Genomic DNA, 26,975 nt, shown 5'->3' on the forward strand with positions numbered 1-26,975 from the left:
CTCCCTGTATTTTCATGGATGAATGGAGACCTTAAGTGACTGCGACTTGAAATCTCTATTACCCAGGGGCCCTTATTCTGTTGTCACACGCTCACCATGAAATCGCTGGCCCCAGCTCTGAATCCCAGCCAGCACAAACATTTTGTTATTCTTTTATCCGAGTTCTGAGGGGGTTGGCAGCGTCCCAGACATTACTTCTCAAGTTCTTTCACTTGTTCTCATTACTTTGTGCCTGTGCACTGTTTGATCAGAAAAAAAAACTGTGCACTGGCAATAGAATGCTACTATTGCATATTGTAACTTTAGTCTATGTTTTCATGAAGTAGGCCAGGAACCCTAGACCATACTGTGAACAGCAGGATTCTTGTAATGTTGACGATAATGCAGTGGTGAATGCGTTTTTTTCCCCCCTCAGCTAATTTCTTTTCAGAATCTTTAATGCTACATAATCAATTAAGATATTTAAATAAAATAATAAAAGCTCAGGTCAGCCCTTAACAGTTGTAGAATACTAAAATTCTCCCTAGTCATGTTCAGATGGCTCAGCTAAAATCATTAACAACAGGCCCGGACTGGGACAAAAAATAGGCCCGGGCATTTAAGCCTGAGCAGCCCATATTTATTTATTTATTTATTGTTGACTTAGGGGCTGATGGAGCTGCAGCTCCAGGCTAGTACCTTAAAATATGGCCGCATTAAGGCAGAGCCCCTTAAGCCCGCCGCAACTGCAACCGGGTCCGCCACTCTAAGGCAGAGCTGGCCTTAGGTGTTCTGGCGCCCTGTGCGGACTACTTCTCTGGTGCCCCCCCATCCCAAAAAAAGAAAGGAATAAAAACTTGTAACAAAACTCCCCTTTCTCACTATCTATCCCCCTGTATCACTATCTACCACCTCTGCCTCTTCTCACTGTTATCATTATATACTGAGGCAGACATTGACGGTGGTACAGCATAATACTTATCACTATATACTGAGGCAGAAATTGACGGTGGTACAGCATAACACCTACCACTATATACTGAGGCAGACAATGACGGTGGTACAGCGTAATCCCTATCACTATACATTGAGCCAGACATTGACAATAGTGCAGCATAACACCAATCACTATATACTACGCCAAACATTGATGTGGTGTAGGCCTACCACTTCATTGTCTGGCTTAGTAGTAGGGATGCACCGAAACGAATTCTGGACTGAAACCGAAAATGCAGCATTTACCTGTCCGAAACCGAATATGACCTCCCCACACCATAAAAAAATCTAACACTTTTATTTAAAGTAAGTAACACACCAAAATAGGACAAAACAATTAAAAAACAATATTATATGTATATATATATGATTGTTAACAGCAATCACATTCCTATCATGCCCAGGCATACCCAGATTCCAGGATGTACTCGCAGACTTGGCATGATAGGAGTATGATTGCCCTATCTACCCCTTCTCACTCCCTTCTGCCCCATCTACCCCTTCTCACTCCCTTCTCCCCTATCTACCCCTTCTCACTCCCTTCTCCCTATCTACCCTCTTTCCCCCGTCTCACGCCCTTTTCCCTATCTACCCCCTCCTAACTATCTACCCTCTCCCTCTTTGAAGTTCACTTACCTTTCAGGAGTCCTGCGGTGGGGGTGCAAGGCCTCTGCCTCCCAGCTCTGCCACTGTATGGAACAGTATAGAGTGATGGGAGTTATGATGTACTTTTAGAGCATAATTAGATCATGAAAAAGACATTGGAAATGGTACAGCATAACACCCATCACTCTCACACACTTACCAATCCACACATATATACCAATCCACACATATATACCAATCCACACGTATACCAATCCACACCTATACCAATCCACACATATATACCAATCCACACGTATACCAATCCACACACATATACCAATCCACACGTATGCCAATCCACACGTATGCCAATCCACACGTATGCCAATCCACACATATATACCAATCCCCACATATATACCAATCCACACATACACCAATCCACACATATATACCAATCCACACATATATACCAATCCACACATACACCAATCCACACATACACCAATCCACACATACACCAATCCACACATATATACCAATCCACACATATATACCAATCCACACATATATACCAATCCACTCTCACTGAATATTTTCCTACCTTTCCTCTTTTCTCCTTACAGCTCCTTTTCCTCCTCTTCGCTCCTCTTCTTCAGTTCTTCTGTCTTCTCTGTCTTCTTCCGGTTCAGAGGGCAACAGCTGCTGTGCGCCGGGGTTTGTTGTCAGATCCCGGTGCACAGCAGCTGTTGCCGTGCAGATCACAAGGGAGCGGTATCGGAGGTCTTTAACAGACCTCCGGCTCCCTTGAGTGATTTTAAGCCGGGTTGAACCCGGCTTAAAATCAATCAAGGGAACCGGAGGTCTGTTAAAGACCTCCGATACCGCTCCCTTGCGAACCTGCTCCTCCAGCGGCGGACATTACTGTCCGTCTCTGGAGGGGTGCCGGGTGCCGCAAGTTGCGGACCGCCCCCTGCCCCCTAGAGTGTGACGCCCTGTGCGGTCGCACACCCCAAAGGCCGGTCCTGCTCTAAGGGGCCGGGAAGCCCCCACCAGGGCCGGCCTTAGGGGTCTGCGGCCGCACAGGGTTTAAATTAAAACATCGGGGTTTTTTTTTCAACTTTATTTAACATCCTCCATGTTAAATAAAGTTAAAAAAAACTTTATTTAACATGGAGGATGTTAAATAAAGTAAAAAAAAAACCCCGATGTTTTAATTTATACCCTGTGCGGCCGCAGACCCGTAAGGCCGGCCTTGGTGGGGACTTCCCGGCCCCTTAGAGTGGCGGACCCGGTAGGTAGGGTAGGGGCCTGGAGCTGCAGCTCCATCAGCCCCTAAGTCAATGCGGCCCTGCCGTGGCCCGGCCCACCGGGCAAATGCCCGGTGTGCCCGATGGCCAGTCCGGGCCTGATTAACAATAACTTTATTATGTATATTTCCATTCTAAATGCATAATGGGAGTCTATTTCGACTTTTACTATCCTTATGTTATTGGAAGTAAAAATAAGACTTGTGTCTTCTTTAACTCCACCCATGGCTGCCTCTAATCAAAGCAGGAAACACATGTAAGTACACATCCTGTACATGCCTAGTAGCACTCCTATTCTTTTCAATGGGAACTGAGTTTAAACTCAATTCAATAGGAGTAGGGGCAGTCACTATTATTTATGCTAGGTGTACACGGATGTTCATCTAGCACACATTCCATTGGCTACCTATACGCCCATTGATTTCAATAGAGTACACCAGAGCATGTACAGGAAATATTCTTATATATGCTTGCAGGTTACACTTCTGGGTTTCAGCAAAAAGCAGATGTGGAGTTAAGTAAGACAAGAAACTAAGCAAATAAGGTTCCCCGTTTTTTCCCCCTCTATAATCCTGGACAAGTTTAGGGACAAACAAAGGAAGAGAATATAAAACGTTCTGCATAATGACAGAATAAGGAGCAGCCGTATTCCTCGGCTGTGTATAAGGTTCTTGCAGTATATATCCTCATATGTTATGGAAAACAACGGGACATTTTGGATTAGTGTTGGGAATATGGTTTTACTTGACTTTATGACTTAATAATATCTGTTTATGTAATTGAACATACCATCGGGAAAGAGAATACAGTTTTGTATTCACAGAAATACAAGTATATTTGCATCTCATAGATGGAATGTCCCAATTTCCCCTCTAAAACATGTACACTTACAGTGAATTCAGGTTTCGGTACCAGCCAACAGTCCTTTGTTTATAGAGCTAATTACGTTTTGCCAACCACAGCCTCAGTAGCTGATGTATGTCTAGTCTCTAATATATTAACATATGGACAGAAAAAGGAACCAATTTAGGAGAGGAAGGTCATTGATCATATTGAACTTGTTAAAACCATATTACTGTTGCATATTTCACAATCTGAAAAGCGGACACAACAAAGCAAACTCAATCTTCCCAGAAACCACTTCCTCCTCTCGCGTATCACGGAAACATTCATCTACAAACCACGTGGCGAGCAATATCGCCCTATTTGCAGAAAATGCAAATCTTGAAAACTATATGTTCCAATGAGCATATACAGTGACGTACGCGTGCCTGTCCTGTGATTCCGCACATGTAATTTTCTTGAACAGTTTTCCAGAAATAAAAGAGCATTTCTGAATCTCATCTCCAAACCGAAAACTTCAAAGACATGTGCACATCATAAAATATAACCACTCCTTAAGTGGGCGTTCGGTGGGATTTAGGGTTAAAAGTGGCTAAAAATATCTCTGTGGTTCTAGTGTCAGTGTGAAAATAAAGCTTCCCACTGTTGTTTTTGCACTTCATGCTTTTTGCGAGGACTATTTCACACACAGGGGTGTTCTTCGAGGGGGCTTTAACTAGTTGTCTGAGGCTGTGTTAACACCTCCTTTAAACCTTTTACAATAAAATGCATTTTGTAATTATAAAAATAACTTCAAAAAATTCTGACTCATTAAAGAGAAAGTTAAAGCTTTAAAAATACATTGCATATCTGCTGCTTCTACATGAAAACATTTCAATCTTAAAGGAACACAAAGCTGTATTTGTTTTTATCTATTCTTAAATGTAATAAAATGGTTTAGATCAACAATTTTATAATATAATATATATTATATTAAAACTATATTCTTAACAAAACAAATTTACAACACATGCGTAGACAGTTGCGTAGATAAAATGACAGTACTAACAGAAAGGGTCTAATTAACAATATCATTATAGGATACATTTCATATATGACTCGTACCCTAATATACACACACTCACTTTAATATACTCATACACACTCACACATACATACTCACTCACTCTAAAACAAACTGTCAAAACATACACTTGCACACTGACACACACTTACTCTAACACACATACTAACACTAACACATACTTACACACGGACCCTTTTCTTTATACTGTGATGTTACCATGTGCTATTTTTTGTTTTAAATCTTGCCTCATTATCATAAAGCACATTTCTTAGATTTTCTTAAAACCGAAAACTGTTGAGCCTTTTAAAATGGTCTCTTTTATGTATGTGTGGATAGCAGCTACAGTACGTTTGTCAAGTGATGAGGGTTTGTCATAAGGCAGCTCATCTCTGTCTTTTAATCAAAGTATGCGTCCTGTGAATCATTTTGTACTTGGAAAAGAGTTGGTCCAAATAAGATAGGAAAAACAAGATAGCTTTGAAAGGTGTTGAAGGGAAAGGGCGATAAGCAGCTGCATTCTTTCATACAGGGCCGCGTTTTAGGGGCAGATCCAATTCTGTAAGAGGCCCTACCTAAATGTAAAAAATGACATAAATCTCAAAATTCAGACGCAATCCTCAATATAATTACATCTACCTAGTATTTGTTTCAGTTCACACTATGACCCAATTATATCACCTTAAGAACCAAGCTGTCTGGATGGGTTTCATCCATGAAAATGCACTCTCACACTGCAATCTTCTGTCCACATAACAGACAATACCAGTGATAATTCTAGAATGGGTGAAATTTCTGCATAAACACTCAAATATTCCCTTTCCATAATAATCCACATTCAATCCAGAATAAAGCCCTGTTACAGATAACGTTCTCAAGAATAGCCACCAGTGTGAATTTGCTTGCTGGATCCACTGGCAAGCAAATGAACGGGATAGCTAATTGCGCTCAGCTGAAGACTACAGAATGATATTTTAATATAAAAAAACAAATAATAAATACCATCTCATGATTTCTATCAATGAAAAGCAAAACAGTATAAGCAAAATACACTATATCATTGTGGGGATGAATACGCCGTGCATCTCTTTGTGTATGCATAGTTTTATTATGTTGAGAACAATACGGCAGTCTTTGAATAAAAGGTACATCAGGTCTAGCACAATATTACTGTCTGTGCTTTCAGATAACTATTCCAGATAGGCCAGCGGTCATGAGCCAAAGCTAAAAGTCACATACATCACATGCTGGCATACTAAAACTGCTGCAGTTTTATCCATTTATGCTTTCACGGGTGCTGTGAGCAGAACTGGCTGTAAGTGTCTGATATATAAAATCAATTATTCATAATAATAGCAGATAAAATTAGTCACTTTCCTTTGGAAACGAATAAATGTTTCTCCATTCTGGATTTTCCAGCTCCTGCAGAATTCATATTATCTCCTTGGAAACTTCTTTGAATCAATAGATTGAGTGCAGTGAGGTGGAATGTGGATGATTTGCAGTACGTCGCTTTTCCAACATAACTACAAATTACCCCTATTTCCCCCCCCTGTAAACGCTTTACTGTAAGAAGGGGGCAGAACAGGTTAAAAGCCACATTTAACCTAGACTGCGTAAAACACACACACACACTAATACAATATGCATGGTTCCCTTGGATACAAATAAGACAAGGATTATAAAGCAAGCCAGACTGAACCTTAAAAGTTGGTTACAGAAGTTGATACCTGCCAACTGTCATGAGTTACCAGACTCAGTCTTTTATTTCTGCATACTTTTTCAATATCCTGCTCACCTGGCATACGGACAGGGATGGGCATTATATTTCGGTATGATCTGCGCACAAGCATTGTGGCTTACACGTTCCCTTGCATCCACACACTTCCCTTTCTCATAATTTCTCCCCTATCTCATGATCTCTCTTATCTCTCATTATCTCTCCCCTTTGTACCCATCTCTCACCTTTCTGGTTACCCCCATTTTATATTCCCTTTCTATTTACCACTCCCCTTCTCCTTGACCCTTCCTTTCCTTATTGTTTTCCATTTCTTTTTATTTTATCTCTACATTGCTCTTTAGCTCTCCTCCTTTCTTTATATATCCATTTTCTATTTATCTCTCCCCTTTTATTAATATCTATTCTTTCTCTTAATATCTCCCCCTTCTCTCTGAACAATTTCCTATTATCTCCCCTCCTCTTGCTCTTTATCTTTTCTTTCTATCTCTCCCCTAACTGTTCCTTTCTTTTTATTTCTCTTTGTTCTCTTTATTTAACCACCTTTCTCCTTATCTCGTATCCTCTCTCTTTTTCTTTATTGCTGCTCCTCTTTTTCTTTACCTCATTTTTTTCCTGTCTTTGTATAGGTCTCCCATCCTCTTTCTCCTTTTTCCCTTTTCTTGCTACCTCTCTCTTTTATCCCCTCTTTCTCAATATATATCGTCTTTTTATTTATTTAATCTCTTCCGTTTCTCTTTATCGCTCCTCCTATTTCACTTTTTCTCTAACCTTTTCTCCCTACCTCTTCCACTTCTCATTATCTCTTCCCTTCTCATTATCCATCCTTCTTCTCATTATCGCTCCACTTTCTCCCCAACTCTCTAATTTATTTTCATCTCTCATTATCTCTCTTCTCCTCTTTATCTCACTCTCTCTCCATTTTCCCTATCTCTCATCTTATTCATTATTATATTTGGTATCCCCCATCTTTTCTTTGTCTCTTCCCGTAACTCACATATGCACTGACACACTCATACCAACACATACTCAAAAATACGCACATACACGCTCACACACACTTACACATACATGCTCACACACCCTTACACATACATAACCATGCTTACACACCAACATATTCACATGCATACTTACACAAACATAAACATCCATGCTCACACATACCCATACACATCTATTCTCACACACCCTTAAAAATACACACCCATGCTCTCACACACATACTCACACATACACATCCAAACTAATAAACATAGACATCCATGCTCACACACATACATATTTGTGCTCACACACACACATGATTATGCACACATACATGCTCACACGCATACATACATGCATGCTCACAAACACTTACCCTCAAGTACTCACTTTTGTTGCAAAGGTTTAGACATTAATGGCTGTGTGTTGAATTATTCTGAGGGGACAGCAAATTTACACTGTTATACAGGCTGTACACTCAGTACTTTACATTATAGCAGAGTGTCATTTCTTCAGTGTTCTCACATGAAAAGATATAATAAAATATTTACAACAATGTGAGGGGTGTACTCACTTTTGTGAGATACTGTAAGTACATATGTTGCAGTGTTTCCATTTAAGATAATGGGAGCTGAGCTTCCACTGAAATAAGTGGAAGTCACGTCAGTCATTGATATGTATCCTAGCTGAATGTTTGGCTGTGGATACTGCCACTGATTTCAACAGGGGCACTACAGCACTTTCTGTAAAGGTACCCAGGGAAGGATGAAAAGGACAAAGAATTCTGATTTTCTAAATTCCTCTAAAGATAGAAAGTACAAACCGATTTCCATGCAGTAAAATGCACCGAATTCCATGCAAGATGGACTCCAATTAAAATAATAATTTAAAAGACTGAGGACTAGACTATTACTTAAATTATCAAGTACCTGGTAGCTTTGTGGTACAGCCTAATGTAATTGATCATGCCTATTAAAGGTAGCCATAGCTTGACAGCTTTGTGAGATAATTACACACCCAACCTGACAATTAGGCAGTTCATCTCAAAATGATTTTATATGTTTGCTATTATTTTTTTTTTAATGTAACAAACGATGCATAATTGTCAGGTTTTGCTTCTTATGTTATTAATGTTTAATAATGTAATGTTGCATGATACACCTTAATCTGCTATAGTTTAATCCTACACAGCCATAGCGTGCAGTATTTTAAACTGTATGTAGTATGGTCAAAACTAAGCACACAATTATATAACTGTATGTGTACAGATTTTATATATTTACGTTAATACGTGTATTCTTAAGTACAAAAATATGTTTAAAGACATTATTGTACAGGAATAAAGTTTCATTCTCTTAGATGTAACTGCATAATAGAGACTGAGATGTTCTTAGAAGAATCAGGGTTCATTGAGAAACATATTAACTCTTGTTGATACGAACCAGCTAATTTTCTGCATGGGTGAACAATTACCCCTCCAAGGTGCCCTCTTTTGAGACAGCACTGCAATACTTTGGAAGGTGACTAATGAAATAGTTACTAGCTGCAATCTCTGCTCAAAACCAGTGTGTTAAACTAATAAGATCTCTGTGTCTTCATTTATTTATATATTCCATTTGAATCTGATGAATTCACAGAGAGCTGGGACTCCTAGGCAAAGTGATATTTATTCTGCTTTGACCAAATATTCAGAACACAAACCTTCCACGTTAGTGTCTAACTATTTACTATTTGTGGCATCCTAAGCGATTCAAATAATAATAATAATAAAAAAAAACATTTATTTCCTGTTCAATAAAAGGATGCTACATTTTAACACTTGTATGAACGCCGAATGAATAACGTTCCCGGAAATCCAACACCTGTGAGTTGAGCTTCGCAAATTACTCCTGCTTCTATCCTTATGCTGTACCTATTTGTGTTTTTTTTATAGAATTTAATTTTTAAACATTTTTTTCTACTCATTGACCCTTCATTCTGAGAAGTGTTATGGAGGCCAACAAAAAACAGGTTTACAAAACATTTGATATTCTGCAGTTTTTGGTGATGAGAGCTAGTGTGAAATGCAACTTATTCATTAAAATGTGTCTCTTTAAATACCAAACGGTAAACCACTGGTAATGCAGCTGCTATAGTCTAGACTCACGTTATTTTCTACTTATCAAAAGGTTGACTGAGCACCATGGAAGCCAAAGCTTATAGTCCCCTGAAGCTGTGTACTTAAAAGCCTATGGACATAGTTTGGTCATACCATCAATAAATTAAAGTACAGTAACAGTCCTTTGCTCCTCCATTAAGTAACTGCACAGGGTACACCTGAGGTTGGGGTTACCTACAGTATAGCTGAAGAAACCTTTGGACTGTACGCTTTGATAAAGGAGCTTGGTTGCTCTGAAACGTTAAGTGTTTTTGGGGGGGTCTGCTGTCAAGATATGCATTAAAGTAGTTTTTATACTGCATTACCTGAGCGCTGTGTACTTTTGTCTGACTTGGATATCTGAAGAAAACCTCAGGAGAGGATGTCATTTTATCTGTCTGATAGCAACTTAACCAGTACAGTGTATAGGTGAAATGATGGATCCTGCAACGGTTTACTAGGCCTAGAGCAGCAGGACCAGAGGGGCTGCAGTCCCCCTGCTACAAAACCATGGGGCAAATCGCCCTTTTGGGCGATGGAGCCCCCAGTCTACCGCCGGCCTATTTATGCTATGGAAGATGTGCCGTAGGCTGCATTGAAAGGTTCTGCATGCCTTTCTGCATTATAACTAGCTGAGCTGGCCCTGCACAATGTAAAGCAATGTATATAGAGTGAGATGTTATTCAGGAAATCTCCCCACATTGACTTGGCATTACACAGGACTTCTTGTAAGAGAAACTCACAGGGGTACACCATAGAATGACACTGACCCTAAAAATATAGTGAATTACTTGGTGTACTTAAAAATGGCACGGTTTTCTGAATACACCAATACATATCTGTAGATGGCAAGATTACATTATACATTTCAGTTGTGCTGTTGATGTCTCTGGAGGTCCTTGTGTTCTGCTATTAGAATAAACTGTGGCACTGGGGAATGTTAAGGATGTGCGTTGACTCCTGCTTTTTAATACACCATATCCTTGTTTGTTCTTTCTCCACAATTGTTCTCTTTTGCCCATTTCTCTCTCCTCTCCCAGGTCCGTGCACACAGAATCCCCAAATGCTAAATAAAATTAGCAATGGAAAGATTTTGAAGCCAATGGGTAGTACAAGCACTAGGGAATGCGATGTTTCCCAGTAAATAACAAAGGGAAATAATGAGTAGAAAAGCACCGAGCTGTTCTGTGGAGAATACCCAATCGGAGTGTTTGGGGTATACTGCAGGCTCTAGAGGAGCACAGAAAACTCCATTAGTTGTACGCATGATGATGACTCAGCTCTTTGTCTCAATTGCATAACCGTCTTGCCCTGCAGCTTTAAATATCTTCAAACAGAAATTATGAGAGAAACCTGAACCTGACTCTCATCTACCTTTAGCCCAAACATAACAGTAGAAATCCAGAACGCTCTCTAAACAGGGCCAGTTTAAAAAACTGATGAATTTTACTCAACTCTGTGATAAACTTGTAAATGGCCTTGGGTGATTTTTGGTTGATCTTTTGTCAGTCAGTGGTAGGTCTGGGAACGTGTAGCACCTTTGTTTCTCTACTGGGTTTAATTTAGTCCCTAAACCTGTTAATCAATGGTATTATATCACTTAAAAAAGATAAGTAAGACCAGAGTCCAGCTACTAAACTGTGAACTTTGGTGCAGAAACTATTTATCTCACTGCCTTGCTTCACTGAACACTCCACTCTCAGGTACTCCTCCAAATCATTGCACTCCGCGTCTCTCCCATCCTCCATCTAGTAGCAGGTTGTAGGTCTATGATCATGGGTAACATCCGCCGGCACATGAATCATTATTTGCATCTTTGCAGAAGTAATCTACCCAAGGGTGTTTTATTCGTTAAAAGGGGAGCTGCAGTTTCAACTCCCTAACTTCATTGTTCATTATAACAGACCAACCCAGTGAGCGTATGTGCAGGAGAAGGGCTGCCCTGCATTATGTAGATGGGTGAAGTGGCCATCAAATGATTTCACCAATTTTATTTTATATTACACAGGGCTCTCCTTGCAGTAGAAACTATCTGGGGATTGGCCCTTTATAACACAGTCAGCAAGTTGAAACTGCAACTATACTAAAAAACCCTGGTTTAGTAAATAAACCTCAGTGTCCTATATTTAAAGGTACGGTTTTCTAAGCTCTGGATATGATTTCACTCACTTTGTATATCAGCCTTTGGCTATTCCGAATGTATCCCTGCTATATCCTTCAGCTACATATAAAATCACCCTGACTGACCAAATATATTACGATGTTGGCTACCCTTGACCATAACCTTGTCCACTGATCAACCAGTGAAGCCATGGCATCCACACTGATCTAATGTCTTGACTACTATAGAGTATATTTTGTCACATAAGAAATCCTTTACTACCATTACGAGACCTCAAAAGGGGTCAAACTATAAATGCAAGCCTATCACCCACATTTCCATTTGTGTAAAACGTGGCGCATTCATTTTACATCTAAGTGGTTCATTTTATGATGTGTTGCTGCAATTCGTTTGATTAGGAATTCCATCGCACCTCTAGAATGGCACCAACACTGTGAGAAAACTGACACTCGAGCCACCTCAACGCTCCCACACAGCGCTCTCCACTGTGTATTCTCCAAATACAAGGGCCTGCTACATCCATGAGTAGTTCAATGTTCACATATACCCCCTACAATAAATGATGTATTGTAGTGTACAATATCTGTGTGCAAATGTTAAAAACATGCATGCTAATATCGTGGGGCAGGTGTCTTCTGAATTTAATAAACCAGGTATCTTCAAAACAATTGCAAAAACAAAAGGCACCTGCTAGAGCTTTAATAAAAAATGTAATGTATAGTGACAGTTCCACTTTAACGAGAGAAGCATGCAAGCGACTCCAACATTTATTTATATAAAGTTAGTAATCACAGCATCGTCATGGAAATTCACTGGTAAAAACACCACAGCTTGTCCTCCCAGGCAAAAATAACTAATAATCTATTAAATAATTATGATGGGTCCCGACAGCCATGGTCCAAAGGGTATTTAGACTTTATTGACTTAATAAGCCAATTTAGCACTATGCAAATTGCTGTCAAAATTGCGGAAAATGTATGTGGTAATGTGATTTAACGCTATAATGCAAGGGCTGAATGTTCAGGAGTGTCTAAAACATCCTGACATCTGAATAAACAGCCATGGAGTATAGCAATATAAGATTTATCGGGGGCAACACACCACAGTTTGTAAAAGAAGTATTTAAATTTTGCTCAAAATACAGTATACTGTCACTTATACATTAACGTTTATGATATGGTCCCCTAATACCCAGCACCCTGGCATGCATATTACACAATAGGACAGTATGTCACGCTGACTCACGTATGTAGCTTCTACTCAAATCACTGTAAGGCCACAGCTGGAGCTAGTATCACATGGGTCATTCCCTGACTGCTTCTCCATGAGTGTTCGCTGGGGTGCACAGCTATGTGCTATGAGAATATAGTAATCTCACCTGTATGTAGTGTTTAACTTTAGTATGATATCATCAGTGGCTTTTATCCGTCATTGAGATCTGATGGAAGATCAGGAAGAAACAATGTTTAGCCACAGTGTTGGATCTGCGCTGATTTGGAGAATGCCTTGTTCTTGTGAACTACTCTATGGTAGCAGGCCATTGGCTTTTAGCAACATTTGTGGCATACTGTGTCTAGGGTGCCATGTTGTTAGGGTTACTATGGAAGAATTACTAAGCGGGGCTTAATGACAGCTATGCTCAGTTCTACTCAAGCTAATCTAACTAACTAAAGCTAACTAAACAAATCTAAAAAATGAACACGTGGCATAGCCTGAGGTCTATGATAGTGTATATAGTATTAACCGTGTTCTTTAAGCATACTGGTCATACTAATCTAAAGCTTACTATGATGCATTGAGCAGGCTCATATATATTTTTTGGAAACTGTTTAGAAGGAATCTCATTATCAACTTTAGCACCTGCTTTACTACTTAGGGCCTTCAAATTCTTTATAAATGAGGTAGCTAACAAAAACTGCAAACAGAAGAGCCTCCACCAAAGCTTTTTATAGTCTTGCATGACCAGCTTTTTTAATCAGTGGAAACCACTATTATCATCATTTTATAATGACAGATGTTATATTCCAGATCTGGAAGTTTGAAGATACACCAGGGTTCTGCTGTGTGAAATCATTATCGCAACATAATTAATAAAATCAAAGCAGACCTTGAGCTGTATAGGGAGCACTTTACAGATGCTCAGCTCTGGGTGTTCTTATAAATGAGAAACCAGATTGAAACATCTCCTAAACTTAAAAGCAAGAGGCTATAATTATTTAGGGAGAGTGTAAGCCAGATGTAAAATACTGTTATAGTATCTATAAAGGGGATCGGTCGCCATATATGCCGGTCCTACAATTTACAGTACATGTTAGTACACTTAGGAAGTGGCCATCCTGGCCTTTATGCTCATAATAACAACATTTTACTGTTTGGCAATTATCCATGGACTTATTAATATGATGTCATTTCACATCTCTACCCACTTTAAATGGGGGTGTGGGGAGCTGACGCCAGGTCAATCTCTCTCTATTCAACCCATTGGTCCTGTCCCTTCGCCCATGTGCGGTGTTTTTTTTTCCTGAAAAATGGGCATTTGGTTTGCAAATGTTTTACAGTTCTTCGCCACATTGTCTGTTTTCCAGGACTCATTTTATCTTCAAATGTTGCCGACCAGTACTTGTAAAGTGCTCTCCTGCTTTATGTGGGATGAATAAACTTATAGAAGGGAATTACTACTTTGTCCTGGAAAACATGGCTGATGAGGTCCCCCACCAATCGCACATAGCCTCAGCGCCATCCCAACCAAGCCGGCATATTTGGGCTACTATGTGAGCACAAGTCCCTTAATTGGAATTGATCTGGATTAAAATGTGTTTCAGATATTTCAGTTCCATGAACCTTCTAGCTTAAAGCTATCATATCAGGCAAAGCTGAAGTACCTGTAATGAAACTGTAAATACATTAAAATATTTCTACTCAAATAACTGTAATAATATTTTGTTTACAGAATATTTGTTGTATGAAACAATTACTACTTCTACTACTACTACTACTACTAATAATAATGTTCCTTTTAATACCTCCAAATGCTGTATAAATATATTTTCTCAAGCCTTGTAAGTGATTGACCTTTTTTGTGTTCTTTTTTTTAGTACAAAGCGTTAAGTGCACTTAATAATTATCTTTTTTTTTTTTAAATGTGTAGAATGCAATAAAACCAACACCCTTCCGTCACACCCATTAAATTGAGCACTTGCTAATAAAAAGGCAAATTCCTCCGAAATATTTTTTAATTATCTGAGTGTTTTCAAATTGCAAATTCTAAATGGCAATATTAACAATTATCTTATGCAATCATCATATGTGAACTACAGTAGTGGTAAAGGTATGGCCGCATGGCATAGTCAAGCAATGATGTAGGTAAACTGAATCATCTCACTCATGAAAGCGGCCTACTAATTATCCACAATATTAAGACATAATTTAGTGACATTTAATTTGCTGTTGCAGTAATACATTCCACTATTTATTGCAATTTCTGCATGGTTTCCTTCAAACCCAGTGCCAAGAAACACACCAGACTTAATCTGTGTTTATGAAGCTAATCATTTGGCCATTTGGACACCAAAATAGCTTCCTTCTTGTAAATATAACCTGTTGCAAGTCTGTAGATCTCATTATTAACGGTCTGCATGTCAGAGGGATTACATATGTGCTATTTTAATTGTAACCACCAGGAGATTCATATACATGCTTAAATATTTAAAGAGCCTATCTTGGAAAGAAAATAAAAGAATTAAAGCAAATAGAATAACTTTTTATAGAGATAACAAATGGGGACATTGCACACCAGTTAACAAATTATTTTAATAGTTCCCCTTAAACAGGTAACCTCACACTATTTATTCTAGAAAACATTAATCCGGACCATCCTACGCTTGGCATGAGTCAAATCTCCTTGAACTCTCATGACCCAAAATAACTAGCTGTTTTTCTCTTTTCTCTATTTACACACTTTGTTTTTTAAGAAAAGAAAATCTCCATAAAATATCCTGCAGGAGCATTTTAATCCAGAACAAACAAAGACATGAAGAAACTAAAGCAAGGGAATGGTTCCAGGTTGAAGAAATGTAACACCAGCTTCAACCCTTTCCCAGATGGGGATGCTGTGGCTACATGTCATACCAACCCTGCCAAGTGCTGCACGAAGCTTGTGGCCAGTCATCAGGGGAGGAACAATGCTTACGGTGGAATTATTCACTTGCACCTTAACGAGCTTCTTAAAATGTGGTGATAGATTACATAAGATTTTGGAGGCCTGTTTGGCCGGCTAACAAACTGAATGTCTCATTTTTTTCCTCCTTCTCTCTTCTCCTTTCTGTATTACGGCTCTGGACTACTCAACGGCTGTGGGGATCCTCCTCCCTTAGGGGCATTCAACCTCCAGGCAGAGCAAACGTAGAGATTATGTTTTATATATTCCGCCTGTCCGTCATTAAAGGAACTGTATCGTTTTTTTACTGGTATAATGCGTTCTAACCTGGCTGAGGGGTGCCTTATTGCTCTTAAGACTTCATTCTCCACCTAATAATAGTACACTTCAGAAGACGCCCCCCTTTTATATCTGTATATATCAGAAAGAAAAAAAAAAGTGGTGATAGAGTTACACGGTCTTATTGCAAACCTTTCTTGTCATCAGGGTCTAAAAGATGTCCTTGTTTGTAATAGTTAAAACGAGGACTGCCCCCTTCTTTTTCATGGCTCGTCTACAGATAACATATGAGTAAATTCTTAAGACTTCATTTTCCCTGGGACCTATTTTGTGGCTAGTGTAGTATAACCAATGATTCAAACAATATAACACATCAATCTTCACCCTACAGAATATGACAGGAGGGTTTGTGAAACTTATTTTTTAATTCAAGCTGAAACAAATGAAGTATCCTAAAATGAACACACATACACATTTGTCATGCACATCTTGTGTATCCTAGGTCTTTCTTATCACGCTATACTCTTCTCAACATATATAATAATTTGTAACTTCAACCAACATCACTGCAAAGTCACTAAAAAACAAATAATGTAAAAATGACTCGGGGTTAGAACTCACATAGTTCCCTGCTCTGCCACGGTGCCGGCTTGTAATGCTGAGCGCCGGAAATTGACGTCACTTCCGGCACTCAGCATTACAAGCCGGCACCGAGACCGAGCTAGAGGGCTCGCAGAGGAGAGAGAGGGGCGCCGATCGGGTAAGCGAAAACCACTCAGCGCCCCTCTCTCTCCTCTGCTTCAAAAAAAAAAAGTGCTTGGGGAGGCAAAGTGCCGCCCCTTCAAAAGTGCCGCCTGGGGCAATTGCCCCACTCGGCTCCATTGTAGGGCCGGCCCTGGGCAGTGAAGCAGTCATTATTCGCTTCACTGACACTTTACTGTAAATGGAAAGCGGCAGGTTTGACTATGGGTACCCCAAGCCCTCAAATACTGACCCTTATAATACCTATGGTGGTGTCTTTCCTCTTTTTAAAGTTTTTTAACTACATAATTAGCCTCACTGAATCCATTCCTTGATTAGAACTTGGCAAAATGCACCATAACACAATTTTCTGTTTTCTTTACATTACACAATACTGGTGGTGATACACGTTTAATAAAAACAACCCCTCTGCCATCAATGATTAATACAATTATGTATTTCTAAGTGTTTTTGTAACAGTGATTTATGCTGTATAAGATGGAAGAACAAGAAGCGGTTCTAAACCATCAATAAATTTGCTACTTCAGCTTATAGGTTCGGCATGTGGCAGAACTCAAAAATATTGGGTATCCCATAAACATTCCTGATGGGGCTCCATATTTATGCCACCCCTCTTTATTCTTTTTTGAAGATATGCCTTCCTGAAACTAACACTAACTGGATAGTTTATGTACGAAATCTGACGTGCACCGAGCTATTTTTGCTTATAGTAAATAAAGATTTGGGGGACGTAATGAACTTCTTGCACAAAAGGGCGAACATTTGTGAAAAAGAAAGCCAATATAAACAAATAGGTCTAGGTTATGTGAGCTAATTCAAGGATACATTCTTGCCAGCTCAGCCCTTAATGACTAGACCCCTCCAGAAATGCTGACTTGCCAACACAGCAGAACGATCAATTAATTCCATCGAGTATAATATATGTAAAGAATAATACACAACAAAGACACAGAACAAAGCTATACATTGGAAAATGTCTCCCAAACAGATTCAAGTCCCTGCTACTGCTTATATAAACCAGGTCTTTGCTGCAACATTTTAATATCTGCCGCCTCAAATAAAGCGCTTATCTTACAGGCAAAGTCTGTTTTTGTAGAAGGATTGTTACATGGTTTTTTTAGATGTCATTCTGAGAAAGGATATTAAATGAAAAGAGATGCTACAGAGTTTAAGCTTTTGGGTCACATTCTGTGGAAATGTGTGGAGGATACACAACCAAAGTAAGCCTCATGCCGGCGAAATGCTCAGTAGGGATGGGTGATGCCTCCTCCAACACTGCAAATATATGGTTATGCATACAAGAGATATAGCAGGAATAAATGTACAGTGCTCTTTTACACAGATACCTTCATAGCCAAAATGTGTATGCATTCAATCTGGGAGTTCACAAAGAGTTAAACGTGTTTGTGCTCACTGTGCAATACAAAGGGCCAACTCTTGAAAGAAGGATCATGTTGGCTCTGGATAATGCATAGTTAATATGGGAAGACTCCTTTAAGGCCATACCGGGCCTGCTAAGCCCTTCTTGAAGGAGAAGTTTAAATGGGTTGGCCCTTTACAATGTGTGGGGAAGCTGCTAAGTTGAAATGTTCAACTCATCTGAAAATGATTCACCACACAAAATACATCACAAATACTTTTTAAAACCACGGAAGACATACAGTGTATATATATATATCATCAATAGTGAACATCCCCTCTTTATATTAATAACGGAATACTAACTGTCTCTACTTCTCCAAGTCTTGCTACATTTTAATGAAAGGGAAAATAAACTAGAAGAAAAGTAATATATTACAAACTTTTGTATCTTTGACCAGTGTTTATTTGACCTCTTGAATATATCAGCATAACCATATTTCTACAAAGCTCTGGAATATTCCGACCTGCATTGATTCTGTGCTCACCTAGAACACAGCCACTCAGGCTAATGATTACTCAGCCCCGGACCTTGGAGGGCAGTTAAGCCACATAGGAATATTGATCTGCAAGCACCTCTCCCAGCTCTCAAGTCACTAATGGTAAAATAAACGTTAGCCTATGGTAGTTTGATTAACCTCCTGAACAGTTTTTATGGTCTGCCACATTTCTAGCACTATATACTTTAATGTATATGATTTTTGGCAACATTCAGTATTAGAAAAAGTTAATTCAGAGTTCTCAGATCCAAAATATAAGACATTTACAAAAAAAAAACATTGTATGTGGGTGACTGGTAATCAATCAATGATGATGAAAATATTCTGTTAGCAAAAAAGACGTTTAGTTTTTAAACACTATGACCACACTGGCTCTGTTTATTTTTATGAGGATAATTCTCCTGTCTCTATCTCTTTCTTTAAAGTATAGCACTAGGTATAATGGAGGAGAGTATTTTTCCTGAGCATGTGCAAGACCTCACTGCCAGCCAGCTCCAGCCGGCACGTACATCAAGTTTGATTTGATGCTTTCCCGCTAGTGATTTAGCAACCAAAACTAATGTGAATTGCGTAGAGTGGAGGGGTCAGTACGATTCCTTTTACATAATTGCATAGTAAATAAATACTTCCTTTGTGCTTACTATGGACTTTAATATGCATAATATCCTTGCATTGGCTGTTTGGGGCAACAGACTGCCCTTTAACTTATTACATTACAGACACAAGCATTATGCTAAAGGCTGCCACTTTGTGAATGTGGATATCTTGATATCTGTAAGGAATGGTTTTGGATGGTTTTAAGGTGTGATGGCCTTTTCACACCTTAGTGCATGGTGTCTATTACACTGTTTCAGACACGTGTTTGCCGTGTGAAACCTGTGAAGGCAGCCGCACCGCAGAACCTGCTGCCGCTTTGTTAACACGTTCTAAGATTGAAAGCAAAGTAGGATATTGTTAAGAGAGAATGTTCCCGTTTACTAAAGCAAGTTCTGCAATTACGTAAGTGTTACACATCAGAGGAGCTGAATGCAAATGTCTGATAGTATTTTCTGCGATGTAGTTTGCCATTTTCTATACAATTGAGCTCACCAGACTGCGTACACAATGCCGGAAAGCATCTGGGAAAACAATTGCATTGTCCGGGGTTTATGAGAAAAATGATTCCTGATTTATGATGCCTCAATAAAATTCCTTCTGCAGAGCCTGCAGTCTTGACCCCGGCCAGACTGATCACTAATGATGCTTGCTTATGACAGTGTGAAAATACAGCATCACCAAGCTTAATGAACTGGCTGCAGGCAGCTTACTGGTGTTTTATTGTCTTACGGACTTCTACTCTCGAGGTTTATGAGGTGTCCCGGTCTCCATTCCCGGTTCTGACACGCAAAAAAAAAAAAAAGAAAAAACTCTAAAGTTTGTTCTGCAAAATAAAAAAACATTAAAATGGGTCTTTTAGGCTAGACTTGTGTGTCTTTCAAAATGTGGCTTCCTTTGCCTACCAGGTTACTAGATATGGTCAACGAGCGGGGTCTCTTCCCATCAAGAATGATCACTTTTTTACTTTTTTATGGAATTTTGTTGATGCTTTATAAATAATGATAATATAATAACCAATGAAGGTGAAATATTCTGGCATATATTCCACGCTCAGCAGTTTTGACCTATGGAATCCATGTCTGGCAATGTGTTGCCTGCATTTATTAATATAGACTACGGGCTAAATAACTTCCTTGTGTCGTCCATCTGTGCTATAAATGCATGTGTTATGAGGTAAGGCAGAATTTAAATAACAGGTACTGCTTCATTTCTTAGTTTGGAGACAACGTACAGTCCCCATATTTCCAGTAAGTGAACGCTGCACGAACACCAACATAATTACTTAGCAACCAGTCCTCGTTACTGACACCATTGGGGGAATTACAGAAAATTGCTCACTCTCTGCAGGAATCTCACACTGCCCCTCTCTCCTCTCTTTCTTTGTTCTCCGTCTGAACCATCCCAGTGTATACACTATAAATCTGTCAATCTAAGCATATCGTACGTGAATATCAGCAATCTTGCTGCTATTTTCCCGTAATGGGCTGCGCGCTTACGGAATAATTTAGAAGTTACCCACATTAACCGGCAATACACAAAGAACGCGGAGCACGGTGCTAAAGGTAGTTTTTCAAAATGGCAAATGGAAATTGTCGGTAAGTATTCATCCCCTTGGGTGCCATAGCTATAAAGATAGATGTCTCTTAAAATGGGAAATTCTTCTATTTAAAAAAGATGAGCATTAAATATGGAAATAGTTAAAGAGGCAGTATTGCATCATGTTTGCAGGGGTAACTGAATCAAGGTTCGCTTCACTGACGCACCTTCAATGGCTCTGTTTCCAGTGTTTTCTCCTCAAGGAGGCGCTCTTCCAGCACCTGCTCATGTCAATTATCATAGTTTATAGATTATATAGCGCCATCACATTCCGCAGCGTTGTACAATTGGTAAAGACATGAGAAATAGTGTATAACATCTGACTTACAGAAACAACAAGAAAGGAATTCAAGAAAAAATAATTCCCTGTGTCTTAATCAGAAGTATAACCTGCTTAGTGTGTGTTTTTATTATTATTATTATTTTAAACATATGGTGCAGTTTATGTCCCAAAAATACAATTTATACATTCCAAAAGTTCTCATATTAAAGCTGCCAGTGCCTATAAATGCTGTTTTTTGTTTGCCGGTCATTGCAATTGTCTTGGAGACACTTTATATGAAAGAGCACGTCACGGAAGAGGAGATCAGTGGCGGCCTGTGGAGAAGCCAGCATTATCTAATACGTTTCCTGTTCTCATCACACTTACAATGGCTGCCCGAACCAATCAGCAACTTAGCAATAGAGAAGCAACTTAATTGGGAAGGTTAATTATGCAGATCTCCAGAAAGGGAACTTAAGAGAAAGTGATAGATCTGCTTTAAACACATTTCTGAAAGACATAGAAATCATTTGGTGGCACAATTTCAAGCAAAAGTGGAGCCAGCTAATTAAGAACCATTTTCTTGTACAAATAAAGCCCGACACCGGGGAATAATCCAATCCGTACAGAGGTTTGTGATGCTGTGAAGCCAGGTTCGCTATCAGTTGCCACCATTTCTACTGTAGATATTTTTACAAGACCTACAAATTGCCTGCGTCAAGTAACACAGATAAAAAAGACAGCATTCCTTTAATGTAAAAGTTTTTGACATTTTTTAATACAGACTGTAAGAACCCATTGTCCATTTATTTATCCAATGTTTTTATTTTAACGATACATCGTCTTTTATTCTATGAACCATTTAGAAGACAAATTTATTTCTAACACATTTTTTCTTCCTGCTTAAAATTCATCTCTCTGACAAAATGCTTTAAAATGAGAATTTTAACTATTATTTGCTGATCTAGAAGCAAAAACACACCAATTATTTGACCGACAAGTCTGCTCGTGTTATACTAAATATCTCACATGTATTGCGGTGCTGCTTTAATGTGATAGGACTTATTATGGGAGATACTCAAAATCTGTATGTTTTCCTGGAATTTTTATAACAATAGCAATAGCAATGGCTGTAGGGCATGGTTACCACATCTTGTTTACACATCAACAGGTGGAATGGACTTTTTAAATGCAGATTTATAGAGACGCTTTGCGTTTCTTCTTTGATGGGACACTGAACTTTTATTAATGCAGCAACTTTTATTATTGCAGCTCAGAAACTGGGAAGTTTTTTTTTGGTATAAGCTGTGTATCAGTGTAATATATACAACATAAATCCAAATAATGCCCGTTAATGCAATTATTCCTCTTTGGTTTTTATTAATTTCAGTAATTACTGAAGCATACCGTGTTTGTTTCAGTGATAGCTCTTTCAGTGCCGCTAGGAGAAAGGCGCTATATAAATACGAGTTGTAATGTTATATTTGTCGCTTATCTAAATAAGAGATTTTTCACTTAGAAACCCAGCTTGATTACTTGACCTCTGTCAGGCAATAGCGCTACGTAGTCATTCACACAAATGCACTCTCCCAATAGTTTGGTTCAGAATGAAACCCAGCTGCAGTGTATATATTGTGAACATATAGCGCTCTTATTCTATAATGTTGCTGCAACCAAAACATAGTGCACCCTTCAAATACACCACTAAAAGCAAAACTATAACGAAAGTGTCCAAGGACGTCCTTGGAGGAAGCTGCACACAGCGAAACGTGATGACGTCATCGGAGAGGTGGAGCCATGCACAAGGGGCGGGGCCATGCAAAAAGAGGCAGAGCCACGCACAAACCCGGAATTTTCACTGAATACAGCAGAACACGTGGAGATCAAGACTCCAGAACTCTGAACTTTTTTTCACTCTATGGCACTTTACACACTGACTGTCTACTCCTGAGACATCTAAGGAGACTAAAGACAATTATCCAGAATGTAATTGATACTTGTTGTTTTTAAATGGAATTTTTATTTTACAGTTTTTTTATATTATTATTTGGCTCCCCACCTGCTCTCTGCACATCTCTCCTGCCTACATCTGAGAATATGTCTGACATCCACCAGACCTTAAGGTTTTCCTGGAAACACATATACCAAGTGCTGAAATCTTTGAGTCTGGATCATAGGGCTCATTAAAATGTGAGCGTTACTCTAAGAGGGATACAATAATGATACATCCTGAATTTTGCCAACGTGTCTATGCTATGTAGCTTTTTATTTTTTGTTGCATATGTATCTTTGGAGAGTGATCAATCCTGGAGATCTATCGTTTGTTCTTACAGAAGTGAATTTGTTTTTCGTGCACCCGTTATAGTTAAACCCAGCTACAACCAGTCAGTGCCATTGGCATGCTAGCCATCTGAACAATGTAGAAAGCCAGATCATGGTAAGGATGGAACCAGGCATCTCTGCGGAGAAATGGTCTGAGGTATATAAAGAGGCTGGGGGCTTAAATACCTGAGAAAACGAATGCCAAGGATACTTAAAATGTTTTGGGCTTCTTTTGCATAATTGTATTACAACGGCACATTATTTTTGGATCCCCTTGGACCTATGCACATATTTGAAGCATTGTATCAAGGCACCTGTTGCACTGCTACACAGTAAAGAAAATACATGATGGTTTACTAAAAAAAGGCTAGAACAACTGATGAAGCTAGCCTAAAGCACCAAAAATACACAGAACTTTAAAGAAACCGTCACAAATGTTAATAGAAAAGTGATGCACGCTGAAGTAGTGTGTGTCAGCAAATACTGGTAGAAAAAACTGGCTTTCACTTAGCAGTAAAATGTAAAAAGGATTAAACTGATTCATAAGTAGTATTGGAAAGCATTCCCGTGACATTCTGCACAGTGCATACATGTATTACTGATACACAGACAGAGAGATGGATGATATTAATGGAGGTGCAATTTACATTGGAGTAAACAGCTAATGCACTGGCAAATGCATTATAGGGATGGTGAATGCATTATGGGCGAGTCTCAAAGTATGCCTGATATACACACAGGGGACTGGGGTGTCCATGGTTTAACTCATGGTGCTTATAATGGGCAGTCACAAATTTCCCAAAAAGCAGATGCCCGTATAATTCTACTGTGTACCAAACGTGTGGCTTTGTGTCAATCACACACTTTTGGTGCATGCCATAATTATATGAGCATCTGCTTTTTATTTGCCATTTTCATGAATGAAATTCAATTGATGATGCCAAGAGCCATGTAGAAACCTGTCCCTTTAAATGTCCCTCCCTATTGTGGTTTTGCTAACATGGCATTGTGTGAGTGGACAGTTCCCTACATGGCTCGTCAGATTTCATGAATGTCATTCATAAACATACCTAGACAACAATTCACATTTCCCACTAGCAGGTAGTCGTTGCCTATAAATATTGAATTTAAATAACAAATATTATTAACAATACTAAAACACTGTATTTTTTTTTTTAGAAAGTATGACATAATAAATATTATTATATAATTAATAGAGTTGTCCTTTACGGCAAATTAAATTGTTTCGATTTACAGGTCTGTGGGCCAAATGCTTCTGTATTTTTCACCTTCTTATTGAATTTGATTCGATTGATTTTTGAGCTACATTGTGACTGTTTTTTTGTTTTATTTTTTACATTTAATCAGTAGCATAAAAAAAGAATGCCTCACTGGTAAATGTTGATTTTAATAGAATTCTTTAGCTCGCGGTGGGGAATCTGTTATGGGGTCAGCTCACGGGTGAACCAAGAGTGGTGATGACAGCATGGTGCTTGTAGGAATAGCAGCGTATGTTTCTAAAGGACTTCTGGAATCCTATACCCCACCCTCCCCGTTCTGGTTTTTGTTCCAGACTTCTCCATGGTTACCGCACCTGACATGGATGGGAGCAGCATCACAGCTACTGTACAACTGTAGCCTCGCAAGCTAGACATGGAGCAGAAAATGCAGGAATTCCCTTCTTTTTGTAATAGAAAATTTGAACCATGCACAGAATTTGCGTAATCCTTGACTAAGGGACAAAGGATTTTATAGTAATCCTATCATTTCAAATTGCATTGTATTCTCTGCATTAAAATTAAATGGGCATGCAATAAATGCTATGTAATTCATTCATGCATTTCTACGACAAAAAAAGGGCTGAGCATTCGCTAGGAAATCCTATTGATATGATCTGATTCCTCCGCTGCCGCTCTGGCTTATAAATAGTTACACTCCATCAAGTTCCAATAAACTGATCAGAAACTGAGAATTAACATAGCTAATTGCTTCTAAATAGTACACGTACTGCTAATAGAGTGGCTGATATTTTAATATCAATTGATCTGTAATGTCAGATATGTAAGCTATAATACATTTTATAATTTACTGCAACCAGTTTAGCAATTTACAGATGCTTAAAAGTGATTAGGTTACCCTTTGGGGGAAAAATGAGATGAGGGGTGAGGTTGTCCCTTCATCCCACATTTTAATTCATTCTTCTGATTACGAAACATTTTGTAACACCTCTTAATATTTGTACATTACACATGCATATTGAATTATAGATATGTGCTACATACAATATATATATATATATATATATGTGAGTGTGTGTGCAATAATATAGTATAATATATAATATAGTCTGACCACTGGGGTTATAGCAGTGGATCCTAAGCATTGGACATGAATGTACGGGGTATTTTATGTGCTTAATGTAGTAACATATGATTATTATAAGTAATTTGAGTGTTCAGTAATCTATATACTATGATCATACACTAGCAAATGAACACAACCTCCAATACTGCTAAAAGCAAATGATAGAAAGAACTTGAAATCTACATGGAAGCGGATAGGAAATAGAATGTATAATGATCTTACCAATCACATTCTGTATGGAGCATTGGTTCATTCAGGAATTCCAGGTAAGGATGCAGGGTGCTGGAGGGGTGAAGGCTGCTCAGGTAGTGGATTGTACAGCAGAACTTCTCCTAGCAGGTGACAGGCAATATGATTAAAGAGGAGAGGCAGGGGAATGGGCTGGGCTGCTGGGGAAGCACATTGCACTGAAGAAGGCTTGTGTTAAAGTACCAGTCTGATGGTGAAGAAGGGAGGTGGGGAACCAGGAGGAGGGACAAGAGCTGTCTTTCAGGGAAGCGATGAAACATGCTTTCCCTTGGACTTCCTAAGGGATTTTCCTTGCCTTAGCAATCCTTAGTGGTGCAGGTAATATGAGGCATTTTGGGGAGGTCAAGAGGAAAACTGCTGTGCTTTCCTTCCATAACAAAACAGACTCTTTTATACCATTATGCAATACTATTAGGTGATTATATTAAGTGATGAGTTGAATTTTCCATTACCGAACTGGAAAGACTAAATTGTAATCAGCAGTTGTAGAGTGGACTGACCTTGTTCACATGCTGGTAACCATTGCTGGACTCCAGAGTTAGAAATAATGCCATCTTCCTGAAATAAATATAATAGTATAAAACCCAAATCACCCCTTGGAGGGAGAGGTACCCCCATTTCCACCTTGTTGTCATTCAGTTAGGTTATTGGTCCTGGTACCTGTATGCATACAGATTTTCCTGTATGAAAAAATAATTATCATTGG

The 26,975-nt window shown here is 38.9% G+C and overlaps 2 long non-coding RNA genes across 2 annotated transcripts; both read right to left on the minus strand.

Moving 5' to 3' along the window:
* Positions 1–6,886: 6,886 nt before the first annotated feature.
* Positions 6,887–7,703, minus strand: LOC128492226 (uncharacterized). Its single transcript, XR_008354072.1, has 2 exons — positions 7,561–7,703; positions 6,887–7,162 (listed from the first exon to the last, which is right to left on the minus strand). It is a non-coding gene; the product is annotated as an uncharacterized LOC128492226 (long non-coding RNA).
* An 8,365-nt stretch (positions 7,704–16,068) lies between these two features.
* LOC128492227 (uncharacterized) lies at positions 16,069–16,616 on the minus strand. The gene is made up of 2 exons (XR_008354073.1): positions 16,505–16,616; positions 16,069–16,330 (listed from the first exon to the last, which is right to left on the minus strand). It is a non-coding gene; the product is annotated as an uncharacterized LOC128492227 (long non-coding RNA).
* Positions 16,617–26,975: the final 10,359 nt, after the last annotated feature.

The sequence above is a fragment of the Spea bombifrons genome, chromosome 4 (genome assembly GCF_027358695.1).
Source record: "Spea bombifrons isolate aSpeBom1 chromosome 4, aSpeBom1.2.pri, whole genome shotgun sequence".
NCBI classification, from domain to species: domain Eukaryota; kingdom Metazoa; phylum Chordata; class Amphibia; order Anura; family Pelobatidae; genus Spea; species Spea bombifrons.